General features: G+C 39.8%; 1 protein-coding gene across 1 annotated transcript in view; it reads left to right on the top strand.

Annotated features, from left to right (window-relative positions):
• The first annotated feature begins 296 nt into the window (after positions 1–296).
• THRB (thyroid hormone receptor beta) overlaps positions 297–8273 on the top strand; it is a 166549-nt gene continuing 158572 nt past the window's right edge. The window contains exon 1 of the mRNA XM_074900533.1: positions 297–716. The gene's annotated coding sequence lies outside the window, so the exon portion shown is untranslated. The remainder of the gene's footprint in view (positions 717–8273) is intronic.

The following is an 8273-nucleotide window of genomic DNA, read 5'->3' as shown; positions in this document are numbered from 1 at the left end:
AGATCTTACACTTAGGTCTAATCTTGGCTTCCTGAATATCTACCAGTCTGTTTTTACTGTTTTATGAAGGCCTTAAAGCTTCTGTTACGATTCTTCAATTTGCATTTCAAAAAATGTGCCATGGAAGTGAAAATGTTAATATTTCTAATCGGTTAATCTTCTGTACCTACTAGTTTTGCAAAATGTAAGGGAGAATAAATGAAACCTATGAACCTATGAAACCTGAGAAACCTATGAAACTCAAGCTGAAAGAGGGCTAGAGATACGCATGATCTTCCAAACATTTTTATGTTGATGATTTTTATATTAATGGATTAGTAAACAAATAATGGGAGGAAGAAAAGGATCCACACAAACCTTTCAACTTATTAACTAAAACATTGCACTTGTCTGCCGTGTAGTGGCTATAATTCAAATGAGATATTTGTTCTATTGAGTGCATTATATAAATGGTATTAAGAGTTCGGTTATCTTTATTTTGTGAATGCAAGTTTTAGCTGTAGTTAATGAATGTTAAGAGCCTAGCTATTTTGGGAAAATTACAGAATACAAAAGCTGTGTGGTTACTTCAGACAGATGTTTTCCTTAAGTTTTCTAGAGATGGGCACAAGAGAAAGCCTTGACTTTCTTCTGTATGGCTAGGTCCTGGTGGTTACCCTTGATCAAGCTCATGGTAAAGTAAAACTTCAGGAAGTTTACCTGTCCTCCTGGTGAAGGTAAGGAGATTTTTGTTAAGAGGTTTGACTTCTGAATGACAGGTGACTCTTTCAAGCATAACTTGAGGGAATGTAATACTTTGTGTTGAGATGAGCTGATGAGATCCAATTTGTAAACTAGCCAGCTGAAGATCAAATGGCAGAGAAAACCGAGTAACTAAAATAGATAGAGGGTTCTGTGAGGGTTAGAGGGTTCTGTGTCTCAACATTGTAATTAAAAGAGCATCGGAATGGAAAACATTGGGCGTAACTTCCATGACTTTGACAAAAGAATGTTGTTTAACACCACACTCCTAATTTTATTAGTATAATAAAAAAAAGTAAAAGGGAACTGTAAATAAGTAAATAAATAATAAAAACAGCCAACAAAATAACTAAGTACAGTAAAGTGGGGACCATTGTGTTATGAAGTTGCAGAACAAGTGTACATCTGGAATTGGAAACTCAAAACCTACTTACTACATGTGTGCACATTTTGTTCTCCTTAGTCTGGCCAGGGTACATGGATTTTGGTTCATTCAAACTCATTCAAACATGGAGTTTGGTTATTTTTTGAATTTTTAACTACCAGTCTTCACAATAAGAATGCATGAATTATTTACCGTTTTGAGATACAATAGGGGATATACTTAGGATCTGAGATCTGTCCAGTCCTCTGGGATTTAGCTGGATGATCTCATTAGATTCAGAGTCACTGCAGTAAGTCCAGAAATGCGCAGATTCTAAACATAATGCAGAATTTTAATTATTGTTTACAGTTAATTAAAATGCTATTTTTGTTTGTTTTGCCTCCCTCTGGCATCTTCAAGGCCTAATTAATTCTTAACTGTGGGCGGGGGGATTAGGATTGGCAGCAACAAACACATCAGACAGCCCACCAGCACCTATGGCATTACGTGCAGTAGTACTGCAGAAGCAAAGATCACATGCTTGAGAAGTTAGATAAAGGTTGCTATTGTTCTTGCCGCCAAGATTATTTTTATCACATTGTCAACATATTTGTTAATGTACAAACATGCAGGTGAGATACAGAACACATGAAACTCATAAAAAGGTGAAGACTTTGTATACAGATTAGAGTGCTGAAGGTGAGATGTATAGAAAAATGCTAAAGGGGAGCAAGCGTTCGCTTGACAGATTTAAGGAGCTGGCTGGCACTGTTCCTCATGGTGAACTGCTTGGTGGCATTTATGACACTGATAAAGAAAATCTGTAAGCAAATATCATTAATTGATGTGGTTCAAGGAGTGGCTATTCAGCACGTTTCTATGGAGGTGGTATTTCAGGTGCATAACCAGATCACAACTGAGGGGTTTGGTTTGGGTTTTTTTCCTGTAATGTTGCAGTTGTTTCAGAGTACAGTGAGTTGTTTTGGCTTAGAAGTGCTGCTGTAATTGGTTTCTGGGGCTTTCTCGATTTGACCTAATTGGACATTTTGAAAGGCTGCCAAAGTACAGGGTAGGATTTTGCCAGTTTTCCGTCAATGATTAATAAAGCTCATCTGGAGGATCAATTAGAGTCCCAAAAAGAAGATTTTGAACTGGAATGGTTATAAAACCAATGAATGCTATTTTATTAATGGGCATTTTCAATACTGAATGATGAAACATGGCACTGTAGTAAACAGTAAATACACATTTTTTTCTAGAGAATCTCCTTCCTTCAGGTGATTATTATGTATCGAGAGCTGTATGGTCAGGGTGGAGAAGGACTTTCACTGTGTTTTATGACATTTTTGGCAAAATTCAAGTTGTTGTTTTAAAAAAATCATTAGACCATCAAATAGTGCTTTAAACAGGTAATATTTCTTCAAAGGTTTTTTCCTCTTCACAGTGCTAGAAATGTAAGTCCTGGCCTTCCAAAAAGTCCTTAGAAAGAATAAGTAGCTGCTCATGGTGTGTCTGAAGACCTTGTGAATTGAAAGAGATGAAGAAGTATGTTTGGAGGGAGAAAAATCCGGCAGTGTATGCCATCATCAGTTTCTAATCATCACCAGCTCCTCCCCAAGTTCTCCTTTTTTGCAAAGATATTTTAAAAAAAGTGCAAGTTGCTCAGCCTGTCTCTGTGCATTTCTAATTTGTTTATTGCCCTGGTACACAGGAATTGATTTGGCGGATGGTTTTTCCTATAGTCAGAGGGCTGACTAGGGTGGATAAGTTAAAAAGCAGGAGGTTCCTGCATGTTGGAATTAGCTACTTATCTGTCTCATCCATTGCTTGTTTGTTCATGTTTTGCTCATTCAGATGTATCCTAAAGAAATGAGATACCCAGCTATTATGGTAGTGCCAGTTTCTAATTTGTTCCAGGAGTTCATAGCTGTGGGTCTGAGTGCACCAGGTAGGATCTGTAGGTGTTTCCATAATACTTCTCACATCATTCAGGTCATAATTAGCTTTTTAATTTTAATGTCATTGGGGTTTGGCGGACCAGGTACATATAAAAAAAGTATAGCGCTGCTGAGTGCTATGCTATGACTTCTCATACTTATGTTCTAGAAGCCAAGCAAGAGCTTTTCCTGAAGGACTTTCCTCTGCAGAAATTTATGCACACTGGGTAACACTGCCACTCTGCTGCAGCATGTTTATACTGGGTAAGGTCACTTGAAACACCAGAATTTTGACTAAAGCAGGACTATTCCTTGGCAGGTCCTACAGAGAAATTTTTCAAGCTGGCCTCCAAAGCATCTTCTGGGATTCCTGGCAGACCAGGTTTTCTAGGGGAAGGAACTGCTGTTTTTTTTCAGGCACTATTAGCCTAAGTATCGCAACATGAAGCCCATAATCACGCTCAGAAGACGCTTTCCTCTTGTATGTCAGGCAAATCATGTTTAAATTGGCCTTTACTGAAATAAGACTGTTGGAACCGTACCAGCGCTACATATTACACTGGGCAGCTATATATATACTACACTGCATGCTACACTTGGAGCAAAATGGCAACAGCCATTCCAAAATAATAGAATTATAGTGCTATACCATTATAGCATTTCTGCTAGCACCATGGTAATCTCTTCCATACCTTTGAAGGAAACTTAGGAACCAAAATACTTCAGCAAAAACTGTGCATGTCTCTGAATTATTCCAGAAATCCAGCTATGATTGGATTCAGGATGAAGATGGTAAAGTGATCTCATTCACTCCATATTTTAGGCCTGCTAAAATAAAGCTTAGCAAAATACTACTAAAGCAAGTGATGGAGAATGAATGGAAAGATGGTAGTGCATTATTTCACATGTTTTCATTTACTGAAATGAGTAGATGTCCTCATCTTCTCCAGAGAAGAGATACCAGGCTTTTATGTTGTCTTCTGATCTTCATAGAAAGGTGGAGTCTCAATCCCTATTTTTTGGTTTTTTTACTTAGAGGTAGAGGTTGTTTCCCAGCATCTCCATGTTTCTTGCTGTGTTTTCCATAGTAATACTCACTTACGAAGAACAAGTTGATTTAGAATATGATGAGCTGCACGTTCCCCCAATTAATACACCCACCCACCTGGTAGTTGAGCTCCATATGATCTTAGATGAAGAATGAGAGAACTTGCAAAGCTCTTGCTTCTGTCAGGCCTCCAAAATCAAGCCTGTCCTCAGTGGGTTTCAGCTTTCCCTCAGAGTAACCCAGTTATAATTACTCCAACTACAGGAGCCTTTCCAAGCCCTAATCTTTTAACTGAAACCGCAGCAGTTTGGGACAAGGGATATGGTTTCAGTAGGACTTGTAGCCATCTTCCCACTCTACCTTCTCTCACAGCTGCATTCATTCTTGCTTTGATTCTTTTCAAAAGAGATGTCCCCTATCCACCACTGAAAGGGAACTAGATATAAATCCCTTGGTGCTATCACACTCACTTCAAACTAGAAACTTTTCTTGCAGCTCAGTTAAATGCTATTTCTTGTTGTCTGACGGGCTGTCCTTTCTAGTGTGCCCATCTTATCCTTTGTCCAGCCCATTCAGTATGAAGGAAAAGCTACAGACGTGAGCTAATGAAGCCTGTAATTTGTCATTTATTTTTGCCATTAATTTATTAACGTGGAGTTGCTTCTGCTGTGTATTTTTGGGAAATCCAAACTAGGTCTACTATAATTTTTATAAGATTTGGAGCCATGACTTGGATCATTAAAAAATTCATCACAGGTGGCAGCATATATGACAAGAATGGCCTTGATCATCTCTTCAGAGCATAAGAAGTATGAACTACTGTTTTTGTTTACTCCAGTAGCCCATCTAGCCTGATCGCCTTTGACTGACTCTGACATGTAGAGGATGCTTGCAGAAAAACTGGAAGAAATAGGACAAGTGTAGGATTTCCTAACTTCTGGCAGAGGTTATGGGAATTTCCTGAGCCAGAGATTTCACTGGATTGCATCATCGTGTTTACTAGCCGTCGATAGACTTATCGACCATAAATTGTCTGATCCGTTTTGAACTTTCTTGAACCTCCACATCATCCTTTGATGACAGTCCAAATAGCCTTTTTTAGTAAAGCAGCTTTTGCAATAAAAATATGAATATGCACAAATTCCTATTAAGTTTGGAAGCCTGCTTCAGTGTAGGAAGGCTGAGACTCTTTTCCTCAGTACTTCGTTGTTGCAGTTTAGACACAGAGATCTTAAATATAATTTTTGGTGATAACTTAATCTTGCTGGGTTTCTTGCACTTCATTTTTTTTTGCCTTTGTTCATTTGGTTTTGTGGACCAAGCACTAATGTCCTGTGCCATGTGCATCCCTGCATAACTTGAAAAAAATTCCCTGCTGTGTTTTTACATGGAAGATCAAAAATAGATATGAACTGTGCATTGGAGGCTAAATTGTGCCTCTAGGTTTGTTTCTCTCTCTTTTGCTTTCCTTCTGGTTATTTATTTTTCTTTCCTATTTGTTGCAACTTTTATTCATTTTGCTTCTCACACATTCACTGTGGTTCCTCTCAAATTGTGATGGCAGGATGGAATTAGATCTCTGTGCAAAAATGAAGTATTATTATGTTAGGTTATTTTTAGGTTTCCCAAAAATCTTGAGACAGACATATATTATACTGTATGGTAAAATGGAAATCAAAGGGGAAAAGAAAGTTAAACAGTAAATAGTATTAGTGGTTTAGTACCTTTTTTTTTTCAGGAAATGGATGTTTGCCTCAGACAAAGACTAGAGGATGTTGGCCAAATATCTTCAGTTAACACCAAAATGTTTTGAAGTCTGTCATGGCATTTAGAGAAGATTGGCCTCAGCTTTCATTAAGAATAAATGGAAATTAATCTAAAGTAATTGTATTCACCTACTGCCTGGTAGTTTTGTTGTATGTATAAGCACTGGTTATCTGTGGTTTAAAGAGGGACCTACACAGGATGCTTTCCTGCTGTGCTGGCTCACTACTGGTAGTCTAAAAAATGGAAAGGGACATGTATGCTTCCAGATTTCCTCATTCCTTGTAAGGTTTTTAAACCAAAATGGTTTGGATTCTCTTTGCCAAAAGGTGAGGTTCTCATTTAATCAGCAGACTCAAGAGTGATCTTAAGCTACTGACACTTTGTGGTGCTTTACCGTAACTGTTTTCGTCTTTGGTCTTCATTTTCCTCCATGCTATTTCAGAGAACTGAGGAAATAAGAGGCCTAAGAAATTACAAACAATAAGAAAAACTGCATGTTTTGTAGGACCTTCCTTCAGAAAGTGATTAGGGGTTCCTCTTGTCCACCAGATAACATGTGCTAGGTGGTCAAGTGATTCAGCTGCTTACTTAGCTCGTGTTTCATTACCTATCTGCCTGCTTGAGTGTAAACAAATGAGTAACACCCCTCCTCAAAAAAGACAGATGAGGGGTGTAATACTTCTGAGAAAAACACAAAGTAATTTGTGTCTGAACTGATTTGACAAACAACCATTCTAAAATCAAAGATTCATAGGGAAAAATGATCTAAAGAACCAGTAACAAGGAAATCTGCCAGTTGAAATCTACCATTAGAAAGCTCAGCTAAACTAAAGTTCTCCCCTGCCTGCCCATCCCAAGGTATGAAAGCCAGATAAAAAGTACTTAGGAGGAGAAGTAAACTGAGAGCAATAGGGGATAAAAATCCACCAAGGTACCAAGTTACGTTGTTGTGTTAAAATGTGAAAGAAAAAAATACTGTTTCATTGACAAGAGCCTTACACCCTGTAAGATGTACAGGTTCTCTTCCAGCTCATCTCAGAGCTGCATTACATCCTATGCAGTCCTGATCCAGCTCTTGGTCATTTGATGAGGTCAGTCTTAGGTTGTTTTTTAACTGAAGGAAGTTTCTGACTCCTGTATTTGTGAACAAAGTCATGGCCCATGGGTAACTGATGCAGTGGGAGCTTATGCCTGTAGATGACCTGAACTTCCGTTCTCAGGATGGAGGAAAATGTTGTCATTACTTTCCTGGCTGCACAATCTACATGCTCCCTCCCTCCCCCTCTCCCTCTGCTCTTCCCTCCCTCTTTAGTGCCTGCTCTCGGTCAGGCAGTACAGATAGTGATGGGTTTCAGAGCTCTTCTACATGCCCCGCAGTTGTACTGAACCCCCTTCTTGTGGTCTCTGTGTAAGAAAATCATTTGTGTGACTGCATAGTAGACACAGTGCATCCCTGGTAGCAACAAGACAAGCAGAGGTTCCTTCAAACTCCCGATGGGAGCAAGGGCACATCTCTTTCTGCCCAGTGGGAGGTGGTGTTCCAGGCACTGGCAGGGCCATTGGTGGTGAAAGTCACAGAGGGCTTGGGGTTGTGGATTGCCTAAATCTAGGGCCCTCTGCTCCACTGGTGTCCACAGCACACACTGGACCTGGGCAGCTGTATTGCCCTCGGTCCGACCCCTTGACTTGTTACCGAAATGCTGTTGGACTCCTCCCCTGCTTCTGTCTACAAGGGGGACGTGCAGTCCACATGCAGTATCATCCTCTGGACAAGCAGGTGGAAGGGGAGACTGTTGTGTGAGGACCCAGGAGCATCTGTCCGCATGTTAAAAGGCAACGCAGGCAGCTAGAGGAGCGCTTTGAGACGCTTGTGACATATCTCTTCCAAATGATGTGGGGAGTCAGCATCAGAATATACTAGGAAGCCGTACCTCTGTCGTATTCACAAATGTTTGCCATTGCCATCGGTGAATGGTGTTCCGGATCAGTTTGATTAGACAGGGATGATGACACATTTTAAGGCTCCCATTCTCACTGTCACATGGCTTTGTGTCCCTGCATTTTAGTCATTTCAGAGCAGTGCATCACCACCCCGCTGGCTTGTGCTGTGCTCTGTGTTTAGCAGCACATATTTATGACATGGAGAGTGAAGAATGAAGTTTAACTCATGTCCTTAACTAACCCGTAAGTGAGGGATTAATAGCCTACTGCATTCTTTTACTAAGTATTAATCACTTAACATTATTTTCATTTTTTTTGAAAAGTCTTTTGCTTCCTCAGTAAGTCAGTACACCACTTGGTTTGAAACCGCAGCCTTTGAGGGGCTGCTGATAACATTAGTCACGCTGTTGCTGTCGTCGGCCTGACAAGGGACCTGTTGTGTTGCTTTCTGGGTGAAGGAAAAACTACGCGGCGA

Source organism: Athene noctua, chromosome 2, assembly GCF_965140245.1.
Source record: "Athene noctua chromosome 2, bAthNoc1.hap1.1, whole genome shotgun sequence".
In the NCBI taxonomy this organism is placed as follows: Eukaryota; Metazoa; Chordata; class Aves; order Strigiformes; family Strigidae; genus Athene; species Athene noctua.
Note: the sequence above shows the minus strand (reverse complement) of the source record. Positions and strands in the feature narration are given on the sequence as shown.